Raw genomic sequence first — 12,636 nt, 5'->3', positions numbered from 1 at the left:
ATTTTCCTCAGCCACTTGAACAAACAACACAAGCATACAATTCACAACTGAAATTGAAAGTACTCAGAATACACTTCCATTTCTGGATATATACTTGTCACACGTCTTCCTTCCAGCAGTCTTTCCTTCACTATTTACCATAAATCTGTACTACTAATATACAAGGGTGGTCTTTCATTGTGAAAAGTTCCTGGCCTAACAATGAAGGATGGAAATGTACAAAACAAACTTATAATTTCGAAATTATTTTTTATTTTTCAACATAATCTCCCTTAAGACATTTATTCTAGAGATGCTCCAGCACCATTATCCCATCCCTGTAGTGGTTCTCAGTAAGATCTGCAAAATACCCCTCTACAGCTGCAATCACCGCTTTATTCGAAGAAAAACGCTGAACAGCAAGAAAGCGTTTTAGTTTTGGGAAGAGACAGAAGTCAGAGGGAGCCAAATCTGAGGAATAGGGTGGATCTCCAACATTTCATACTGCAGATCCCTTAATTTTTCCACTGCCAAAACACCTTTGTGAGCAGGTGCATTGTCCTGATGAAAGATGATTTTTTTTTCTTCTGCAAACCAGGTCTTTTCTCTCAAATTTTTTCGTCTAGTCGGGTTGAAAGATCGGAATCATATTCCCCAGTTATTGTTTTACCCTTTTCAAGATAATTAATAAACAAAATGCCTTTAGCATCCCAAAACACCGATGCCATGACCTTACCTGCTGATGGAACCAACTTTGTCTTCTTTGGTGCTGAACAACTGGATTCTGTCCACTGTTTTGATTGCTGTTTGGATTCGGGTGTGTAATGGCGAATCCAAATCTCATCCATAGTAATAAATCGATGAACAAAATCAGTTTTATTCTTGTTAAAATGCTCCAAGCACTGTTCAGAGATTTTCATGTGAGTACGTTTCTGATCTGCTGTGAGCAAGTGCGGCACCCATCTTGCGCAAAGCTCTTTCATTTACAATTCTTCATGCAAAATATATCCAAATGTTCTTTTGAAATGCCTATAATCTCAGCAATTTCACGCATTTTGACTTGCCAGTAATCCAATACCATATCTTGCACTTGATCAATGATTTCTGGTGTTATTACACTTTTTGGACGTCCTTCAAGTGGATCATCTTCAAGGCTGGTACAGCCATGTTTAAACTCGGCAGCCCATTTCTTAATTGTCGAAAACGAAGGAGAAGAGTGCCCATAAACTTTTATGAACTTCGAAAGAATTTCTTTTGGCATTAAATCTTCTTTTACAAAGAATTTTATAACCGCACAATACTCAATTTCATCCATTTCCAAGGATACAGACAACACTTTTGCTTCAGACAGCTGTATAAAACAAACTACTTGATAGAATGACTTGCAATTTCACATGGATACTTGTGACAGATGTACCAACAATTTCGTTTTTACCCAAAAATGCTAAAATGCCTGATTCATCATTAGTTTTTTCTAATCTGTTACACATTTATATCATTTGGCTCATTATCAAAACCGTTGAAAAAATATTTATTATATTCTTTATATATGGTTAGTCTATAGCAGGGGCGGACAATCCTTAACACGCCTGCCAAACGTGGCACGCCAATGACTTTTTTCCGGTATGCAAACCCAGGGCTCATCTTAAAAAATAATTAAATAAAAAAATATATTTCAAACATCTTCACTGACACATATTTTAACTTAATATAATAAATTTTATTAAGAAGAGCTATACCAAATGAAAATGCAATAATTAATTAAACTCTACCAACTGTTTCATAATAATAAGTAATAAGAAAATTAGAAACAAACGTCCTATTTCCAAGCCATCGATATATCTCCACGATATACTGATGTACATGTTTTGCCCAGTTCAGTTGTTGCATTATTCGTCAAGCATCCAGACGTGGCGTGACTCCTTTACCATCATTGGATATATCTTTTCATGTTTCATAAAGAACATATCCGTTTTCTAAAGTGTATTTGGATTTTATTAAATCATAAGTCATTAAAATATGGATTGGAGGTATTTATTGTCAATTAATATGTTTAACTTATTAGATATAAAAGCAAATTTCCTTTACATTGATTTTCGGAAACTAAAGTTTTCAGCTTTTTTTCATAAAATCCCCGCATATATTGCAATTGCTATTTCCTGCCTAGAGAGCAGTTTCCTTGTGTGCATCCTACCCAAATAGCACCATCTGCTTTCCCATTATTTCAAGCAAAAATTAGCAGTAATTTACAAGACCTGATATACTTAATGAACAATCCTTCACGAATGACTAATGAACAGACAGCCATATACTAGGCCAGTAAAGATATGTGCATATATGATTGGTGTGGTATTAACAAAAGATCACGTGAGTCAAAGATAAAAGTCAGCAGACAATTTTTGAATTGAAATGCTAATTCTCTTCAACCAAATTCAATATCTGAAAGTGCCATAACAATATTCACTATATATTTGCTAGCTTTAACATGTTTACAAATTTTAACACTTTCTGTTGATTTTTATTGTTGCTCTGCATTTGAGCTGGAGGGACAGACTTCCACACATCTAGTTTTTAGTCTTTGCCAGTGCAGCATATGGTTTTGCTTGTGGCTAAATAGCATAGTTTTTGGGGGAAGGGACATGCGATTCATTAGTTAGTGCCATTTTTATTCCACCTTTCTCTAATTGCACTATTTGTTGAGAAATATATTACACAGACTGCAAATGTTTGTATTTTATTCAGTGATACAATAAAACGACCTGCTTTTACTTGCGTCTGCAGACGTATTGGCTAGTATGGGGGCTCGTGGTTTGCCACAAGTAAGCAGGAAGCGAGCCACTATTACCATGAGGTGAACGTGACTAAACTTTTTTTTTCTCTGCGAGGTTACGCAAAACTTTTCAATTTCTTTTTTTTTTTTTTGCAAAGTAAAATCAGGGGTGCAAGTTATATGCGAGGGACCAGTTATATTCCAGTAAATACAGTAAGTTATTTTTAAAGCTATGTGAAATGTATTATCAATATTCAGGATTATGACGTGTTGTCTGCACGTGATTAGATCTCGTTAATTTTAACTCGGTTAATAGCGATAAATAAGGGTGAAACTGATGTACTGAAGTAAACAAACGAAAAAAAATATTCCTTGAGTGTTTCTAAAATTTTGTAATATTGTAAAAGGTATGTACATATTTAACTTTTTGTTAATTCATGGGATAAAAATATTTAATATTATTTACTTATTTGACAGGCAAAGCCTACCCCATAATGTCCATGCCAAGAAAGTATCCCTCTGGGTGTCAAAAAAGGAAATCAGCAGAAAAGAAAAAAAAAAGAAAAGCAAAATCTGAAAAAGTCACAAGTCGATTTGTTTTCATGGCTACAAAATAAATCTGACAATGAAATTGCTACGACTTCAACTGAAGAAGAAAACTCCAAACAAGCTACACAACTTTTCAACGAAAATTTAGAAACTGTGGGATTCGTCGAAAAAGATGCGTCTGATTATACAAACGTTTTGGATACAGCAAATAACGATGAAAACAATAATAACGATGGTGATCAAGTGAATATAAATGATCCAAGTTTGTGGCCAAATATTATAACTGATACATTTATATTATTTTGTGTTAAAACAGGACCTAAACAACATCATGAAGATGCATTCATTAAGAATGTTAAAGGTAGATCATTTTCTACATTGTCCTATTTAAAAAAAAATACCAAGCGGTGAAACTCAGCTTCGCAGCTGGTTAGTTTAATCAAAAACTCAAGACTCAGTATTTTGCTTTTGTGTATTATTTTCCAAAAGAAGAGGAAAAGATCAATCAACACGATTAATAAATGGAGAAAACTGTCATCTCTAATCCGAGATCATGAGCTTTCTGTTGGTCACTTTAATTCTTTTATTGCTTGGCAAGAAATACTAAAAGGGCTTAATTTATGTTCAACTGCTGACAGAACAAATCAAATTAATATAAATAAAGAAACAGAACGTCTAAAATTATTATTCCAAAGAATTGTAGATGTAATTCTATTTTTAGCAAGTAATAATCTGTCATTTCGAGGATCCCATGAAACAATAGGAATGCAGAATAATGGAAATTTTTTAAGTTTAATAGAATTACTAAGTAAATATGATCCTGTGCTAATGGATCATGTAAACAGAATTAAAAATACGAAAAAAAAGAATTGTGCATCATTTGGCGCATAGTTTTCAAGAGGAAATTATTGTTGCATTAGGTAATGAAGTCTTTAATAAAATTAAAGACGATATAAAAGCATCCATATATTACAGTATCCAAATGGATCGTACTCCTGATATTTCTCACAAGGAACAAACTTCAATAATTATTAGATATGTAAATTTTGTAGACAAAAAATTAATTATAAATGAGTCATTTATAGGATTTATTGAAGTAACTGATGGAACTGGTGAAGGACTAGCAAATTCGCTTTTAAAAAGAATAGGTGAGCTTGATTTAGATATTATGAATTGTAGAGGGCAAGCATACGATAACAGTAGCAATATGAAGGGAACATATAAAGGCATACAATCTAGAATAATTAGTTTAAACTCTCATGCAATTTATGTACCTTGCTTATCACATTCTTTTAATTTCATAATTTGTGATGCTGCTTATAGTATTGCAATATTCCGAAAAAAATTTTCGGAATATTGCAACCTTAATACTAAGTATTTTCTGCATCTACAAAAAAAGGTGGGAAATTATACAAAAGTATTTAAATATTACACTTAAACCATTATGTGATACTTGATGGGAAGCCAAAATAGATGCAGTCAGAGCAGTGTATACACAGTTTGAACAAACTTATAATGCCTTAGAAGAATTGTATTGGCGCAATTAACAATAACACAGCAGTATCCGAAGCTAAAATTTTACTAGATTCATTACAAGAAATGCCAATTATTTTAAGCTTATCGGTGTGGTTTACAATATTGTCAAAAATTAATAGTATCAACAAACAATTTCAAGCAAAAACAATTGTTCTGGACTCTGCTTTTAATTTAGTGAATAAAATTAAAAATGAAATCCAAAATTTAAGATCAAAATTTAACACATTTTGAGATGACGCAAAAACGATAGCACGAAACTTGAATATTTCCGAAGACTTCCCTGAAAAAAGAATTCGAAAAAGAAAAAGATTATTTTCCGAACTAGCAGAAGATGAAGTTTTACTAAACCCAGTAGAGGAATTTAGATGTCACTTTTTCAACGTTGTGATTGATACTGTTATTGTACAAGTAGATGAGAGATTTAAAAATATGCCCAATGTTAAGACTATTACACTTTTTTTATAATCTTTGTCAAGTAGCTTTATTTTATCCTCCTACATGTTTCGCCAATCTTTTTCTATTGGCATCCCCAGGGAATACAAACTAGTAAACTAAAATGAAGGTTACAGACTAGGTTATAACTGATGGTTCTAATTCATACAAAAAATTGGTATTGTGCATGACAATGTGCGTGTCTCGTTAACATGATTTATTCGTTATGGTTCATTACGTAATTGTTATGAAAGTTCATTTCTTTGATGTTTAATGATCTGATAAAAGTTTTCCAAATTTCTGGTAAAATTAGACCTTGATTCTTGTTTAGGTTTTCAGTTTTACGGGCGACTGTAGTTGCTTCTTTAAAGGTTCTTGAATGGTAGTTATCTTCTATGTATGGCATAAGGCTCTTATCCCACTCAATGTAATGTTAGTAGAGGCAAAGTGGCATGAAAGGCCTGAAATGTCTTGTCTGTTATTTCTGACATCCTATGTGTTCTTTCTTTCTTGTTTCAAAGCTTTTGACCTACCTAACTAATACCACACGAGCAAGGTATATTATATATTCCAGAGTACTTGTAGAATGGGTGAGGATCTTTCGGTGATCTTAAAAATTTCCGAATAGTGTTGATTGGTTTGAATGCCATTCTGATCTTATGTGGTTTTAAAAGGTTAGCTAATTTTTTGGAAAGGTTGCTGACAAAAGGAATCGTAATTGTACTGATGTATTGGACGTCATCACGTTGTCGATGTGGTATATCAGTAAAGAGAATCTTGTTATAGAGTCTTTTTGGGTAACCATTTAAAGAAAGTTCTCTGGATATTGTGGTTAATTCCGTTAGTAGGTCATCCTTGTCTGTCGTATACTGTATAGCTCTTTTCTTGAGACTATGGATAATGCTAAGTTTCTGAACTTTGTGATGAGCTGAGTTGAAATGGAGGTAACGTCCAGTATTTGTAGGTTTTCTGTATACAGATAGGTTGATACTATTATTGGATTGTTTCTTTATTAAAATGTCAAGGAATGGCAGTTTTTTATCTTTTTCCATTTCTAATGTGAATTTGATGGTATTGTGGAAACTATTGATTTATTGAGGTAATTCATTAGTTCTTCTTTCGTATGATCCCAAATGATAAAGATGTCATCTACATATCTGTACCAAATTTTCGGTTTTGGAATGATCTGGGTTAAGATTTTTTTCTCTAGATCTTCCATGAATAAATAAGTCAGCACAAGGAGGTGATAGGGGGCTACCCATCGCTAATCTAGTGAGTTGTTTGTAGATCGTTTTTTGCCAAATAAAATAGTTAGAAGTTAAACAGTGATTGAACAAAGTAGTGATGTTTTTCGGGAACAAGTTGTCTAAGATGTTGATGACTTCAACCACTGGAATGTTAGTAAACAGCGATGTAATGTCCAGGCTTGCTAGTATATCCTCTTCAAAAATAGGGATGTTTTTTATTTTATCTATAAAATGTTTTGAGGTTTTAATATAAGTATCCGAGACGTGAATGTGTTGTTGTAAAATCTTCGCAAGATACTTGGACAGTTGGTAAGTGGGAGAATAGATTCCATCGACTATTGGACGTAATGGTATACCTTCTTTATGAATTTTTGGAAGGCCATACAATCTAGGAGTAAGTGGGTGCATAGATTTTAGTTTTTTTTATAATTTCTATAGGCCAGTTATTCATTCCACGTAATAATTCATTGGTGTCATTATGGTTTTTTGTGGTAGGATCTCTACTGAGAACTTCATATACAGACCTGTCAGATAATAGATTTTTAATTTTTTCTTCATAATCTTTAGTATTTAATATAACTGTATTATTACCTTTGTCGGCTTTGAGTATGATGATATCTTTATTATTCCTTAATTTGAGAAGCGTTCTTCTTTCCATTTGGTTAGAGTTGGTGTTAGGAGATGTTGACTGAGCTGAAAGCATTATGCTGCTTTTTAATCATAAGTCATTAGCTATTGGAACTGGTAGTAATGAGAAGGCTTTTTCTAAGTTGCAGATGAACTCTATTTTAGGAATGACAGTGGGTTTTAAAGCAAAATTGAATCCTTTTTTGAGGATAGAGATCTCAGGTTTACTTAAAACGTGTTTAGATAGGTTAATAGAAAAAGATTGGCGAAACATGTAGGAGGATAAAATAAAGCTACTTGACAAAGATTATAAAGAAAGTGTAATAGTCTTATGAATAATTGTCAAGAAAAAAATTCAACATAATGAACAGGATCAACGAGTTCACCAAACAAATGGTACGCGATCTCAAAGGTTTAAAATCTGACTTTTTTAAAAAGATGTAGAGACAATATCGTGATCCCAAAATTTCTTCGTTTGAAACAATATTATAAAACTAGACAAGCCAACTTGATTTACCAACGAACTTCGTATGCTCTTCTTAGAGAAAGAATTCACCATACGAGATTCATGCTTAGAAAATAGACCCACAGTGCCATAATTTATTCACAGATATCTCTAATAATCTTGACGCTGAGACATGGCAACTATTAGACAATATGATTAGCAACAGTTTTACCAAAACATTTAATCACAGCAAAAAGACACAAAATTGATAAATTCAACATACTGTATGATAATCATAGCAACTGCAAACTGTCTCTACCAGATAACCAAGTGATAATTAACCTATCTAAACACATTTTAAGTAAACCTGAGATCTCTATCCTCAAAAAAAGATTCAATTTTGCTTTAAAACCCACTGTCATTCCTAAAATAGAGTTCATCTGCAACTTAGAAAAAGCCTTCTCATTACTACCAGTTCCAATAGCTAATGACTTATGATTAAAAAGCAGCATAATGCTTTCAGCTCAGTCAACATCTCCTAACACCAACTCTAACCAAATGGAAAGAAGAACGCTTCTCAAATTAAGGAATAATAAAGATATCATCATACTCAAAGCCGACAAAGGTAATAATACAGTTATATTAAATACTAAAGATTATGAAGAAAAAATTAAAAATCTATTATCTGACAGGTCTGTATATGAAGTTCTCAGTAGAGATCCTACCACAAAAAACCATAATGACACCAATGAATTATTACGTGGAATGAATAACTGGCCTATAGAAATTATAAAAAAACTAAAATCTATGCACCCACTTACTCCTAGATTGTATGGCCTTCCAAAAATTCATAAAGAAGGTATACCATTACGTCCAATAGTCGATGGAATCTATTCTCCCACTTACCAACTGTCCAAGTATCTTGCGAAGATTTTACAACAACACATTCACGTCTCGGATACTTATATTAAAACCTCAAAACATTTTATAGATAAAATAAAAAACATCCCTATTTTTGAAGAGGATATACTAGCAAGCCTGGACATTACATCGCTGTTTACTAACATTCCAGTGGTTGAAGTCATCAACATCTTAGACAACTTGTTCCCGAAAAACATCACTACTTTGTTCAATCACTGTTTAACTTCTAACTATTTTATTTGGCAAAAAACGATCTACAAACAACTCACTAGATTAGCGATGGGTAGCCCCCTATCACCTCCTTGTGCTGACTTATTTATTCATGGAAGATCTAGAGAAAAAAATCTTAACCCAGATCATTCCAAAACCGAAAATTTGGTACAGATATGTAGATGACATCTTTATCATTTGGGATCATACGAAAGAAGAACTAATGAATTACCTCAATAAATCAATAGTTTCCACAATACCATCAAATTCACATTAGAAATGGAAAAAGATAAAAAACTGCCATTCCTTGACATTTTAATAAAGAAACAATCCAATAATAGTATCAACCTATCTGTATACAGAAAACCTACAAATACTGGACGTTACCTCCATTTCAACTCAGCTCATCACAAAGTTCAGAAACTTAGCATTATCCATAGTCTCAAGAAAAGAGCTATACAGTATACGACAGACAAGGATGACCTACTAACGGAATTAACCACAATATCCAGAGAACTTTCTTTAAATGGTTACCCAAAAAGACTCTATAACAAGATTCTCTTTACTGATATACCACATCGACAACGTGATGACGTCCAATACATCAGTACAATTACGATTCCTTTTGTCAGCAACCTTTCCAAAAAATTAGCTAACCTTTTAAAACCACATAAGATCAGAATGGCATTCAAACCAATCAACACTATTCGGAAATTTTTAAGATCACCGAAAGATCCTCACCCATTCTACAAGTACTCTGGAATATATAATATACCTTGCTCGTGTGGTATTAGTTAGGTAGGTCAAAAGCTTTGAAACAAGAAAGAAAGAACACATAGGATGTCAGAAATAACAGACAAGACATTTCAGGCCTTTCATGCCACTTTGCCTCTACTAACCATCACATTGAGTGGGATAAGAGCCTTATGCAATACATAGAAGATAACTACCATTCAAGAACCTTTAAAGAAGCAGCTACAGTCGCCTGTAAAACTGAAAACCTAAACAAGAATCAAGGTCTAATTTTACCAGAAATTTGGAAAACTTTTATCAGATCATTAAACATCAAAGAAATGAACTTTCATAACAATTACGTAATGAACCATAACGAATAAATCACGTTAACGAGACACGCACATTGTCACGCACAATACCAATTTTTTGTATGAATTAGAACCATCAGTTATAACCTAGTCTGTAACCTTCATTTTAGCTTACTAGTTTGTATTCCCTGAGGATGCCAATAGAAAAAGATTGGCGAAACATGTAGGAGGATAAAATAAAGCTACTTGACAAAGATTATAAAAAAAGTGTAATAGTGTTATGAATAATTGTCAAGAAAAAAATTCATCATACCCAATGTTATTTCTTATTTTAAATTAATCACTGATATAAAAACGTTAGAAAAAAATTAACTAGAAAACCGATCAAAGGATTTTGTAAAATATTATAGTAAAGATGTAAATGAAGACTTAATCCATGAAATTGATTTGTTACAAGAATTGATCTTGGACCAAAAAAATGTAAATAACGCGCAAGACATATTGCAAATATACTAAATAATAGTTATAATGAACTATTCCCAAATGTGCTAACTGTATTGAAAATTTTCTTTACGTTACCAGTTACTATAGCAAGTGCAGAGCATTCTTTTAGCAAATTAACATTGCGAAGAATTATCTTCGGTCAAGTATGTGCGAAGAACACTTAAATGCACTTGCTATATTAAGCATCGAAAAGGAAATTGCCAAAAATTGTAATTTTTCGGAAATGATTAATGACATAGCAAAAAAAAAAGCGCATATTTAAATAAATACATATTAAGCAATATACGTGTTAGTAAAACTAGGCCCCTAAATAGTAAACCTATTTATTTTTTGGTGTTTATTTTTTTTATTACTTCAAACAATAATTAATTGTAAATAGTTTTTGTGTGCTAGTTGGTGAGACAGGTTACTTTTGTTTGTGTTAAATATTTATTTTAATTATTTAATACTTTTGTTTTGTGTTCAGTAAACGTTATGTTAACCTGTTATATTTTGAATGTTTTTTTTGTTTTACTGTGCCAAAATCATTTGCAGGTAAGAGGTTTTACAATACGTTTTTCTTATTATTTATTATTATGAAACAGTTGGTAGAGTTTAATTAATTATTGCATTTTTATTTGGTATAGCTGTACTTAATAAAATTGTATTATATTAAGTTAAAATATATGTCAGCGAAGATATTTGAAATGTATTTTTTTATTTAATTATTTTTTAAGATGAGCCCTGGGTTGCATGCCGAAAAAAAAAAAAAGTCAGTGGCATGCCACTTTTGGCAGGCATGTTAAGGGTTGTCCACCTCTGCTCTAGACTAACCATATATAAAGAATATAATAAATATTTTTTAACGGTTTCGATAACGAGCCAAATGTGTAACAGATAAGAAAAAAACTAATGATGAATCAGGCATTTTAGGGCTTAAAAATGAAATCGTGTTTGTTAATTTTTATACACTGCATAAATGCATCAAAAGGGTTAAGCAAAAGCCCTAATACAATAGAGAAACACAGAGATATTATTATTACTGGGGTCCCTAAAATAATGTCGATGAAATCCCTTTAGTTATAAGCAAAATTAGAAGAAAAAAAAATACGTTTCCGCAAATGTGTACAGACTGTGCCCACTCGATTGTGGGGCCGGGTGCATTGCACCAACTGCACCCCCCAGATGGCCGTCCCTGTTCATATGCATATGGACGTAGAAGTTCCAGGAAATTAAAAGTAATTATTAACATTGTAGTAATCTCCATGATTTTATCAAAATGAATGCTGATTACCATGTAATATTAAAAGAAAGGATTTAATATAAGACGTCTAGAAGAATCAAATACAGTTATCCATTGACAGAGATTTCTCTGAACAGAAATCAAGTTCCTATATTAAATGACATCTGGATATCTTTCATTAAATTCTTCAACATGTGTATGACATCTGCTACTAAAAGTTTATTTAATGCATTCGTTGCCAAGAGTGAATGATTTGTGGTATGAGAGCAAGAATGTAGAAAATACTGTTGGAAATGTTTTGTGAGTATAAGAAATGTGAATCGTGTCAGAAGGGAAAGAACGAAGTGATTGATATTATGGATATAAAGTAGCATTGTCAAAGTGTTGTGGAGAAGGTAGTGGAAGTAGTGAATGTTACTGCACAAAATACAAATGAGACTTTGAAGGAAGTGGTAACAATGTGGATGATGAGATGCTGGCATGGAAAGAAATTGCACACTTGCACGGACTCCTTCACAGGACAAAATGTGAGTTCAAGCCAATGGAGAAATGAATGCCGTGTGGTATATAAGGATGAAGAATGAAAGAAAGAATGAATGGGAAAAGCATAAAAACCACAAGAAACTGGGGATTCGATGATAAGCAGTATACTTAATGAGAAATTGATGAAAGCATGTGTGAAGATAAAGAATATTAGTGAAGCTCTAAGTATGCAGGAGAATTGAGTGAACGAGTTACTTGCTTTGGCAGGCACAAATGATTTGAAGTTGAGAAATATACAATGAGAGAAGATATGAAAGAGTTGTTAGTAGAAGCAAAAATGAAAAGTAAGAAAGTAAAGACTGTGAGTCTGCTGTCTTGGTACAATAGGAAACTGAGAAGAAGGGCCATGATTGCCAATGAGAAGACTGTGGGAGGAATGGTGTGTGCAGTTTATTGATGTACGGAGTGAATTTGATGGACAAAAGGACTTGTATATGCCCGATGGACTACATTTAAGTGGTTTTGGAGTTAGATGTTTGGAGAGAAAGTGTTTAGTTAGTGTGGTAGTGCAAAACTAGGAAAACTAGAAATATTAAGGAGGTTGAAATCAAGCACGTGTCTGGCCTTTGTGATAAACGAGAATGTGTATTGCAATGATTATGCAATGC

General features: G+C 32.7%; 1 protein-coding gene across 1 annotated transcript in view; it reads right to left on the bottom strand.

Moving 5' to 3' along the window:
• LOC150106415 (NADPH-dependent diflavin oxidoreductase 1-like) overlaps positions 1-12,636 on the bottom strand; it is a 72,797-nt gene that overhangs the window by 42,787 nt on the left and 17,374 nt on the right. The gene's annotated exons all lie outside the window — the stretch shown is intronic.

Source organism: Typopeltis vanoorti, chromosome 5 (genome assembly GCF_054136105.1).
Source record: "Typopeltis vanoorti isolate ZY-2024b chromosome 5, IOZ_Tvanoo_1.0, whole genome shotgun sequence".
Classification (NCBI taxonomy): Eukaryota; Metazoa; Arthropoda; class Arachnida; order Uropygi; family Thelyphonidae; genus Typopeltis; species Typopeltis vanoorti.
Note: the sequence above shows the minus strand (reverse complement) of the source record. Positions and strands in the feature narration are given on the sequence as shown.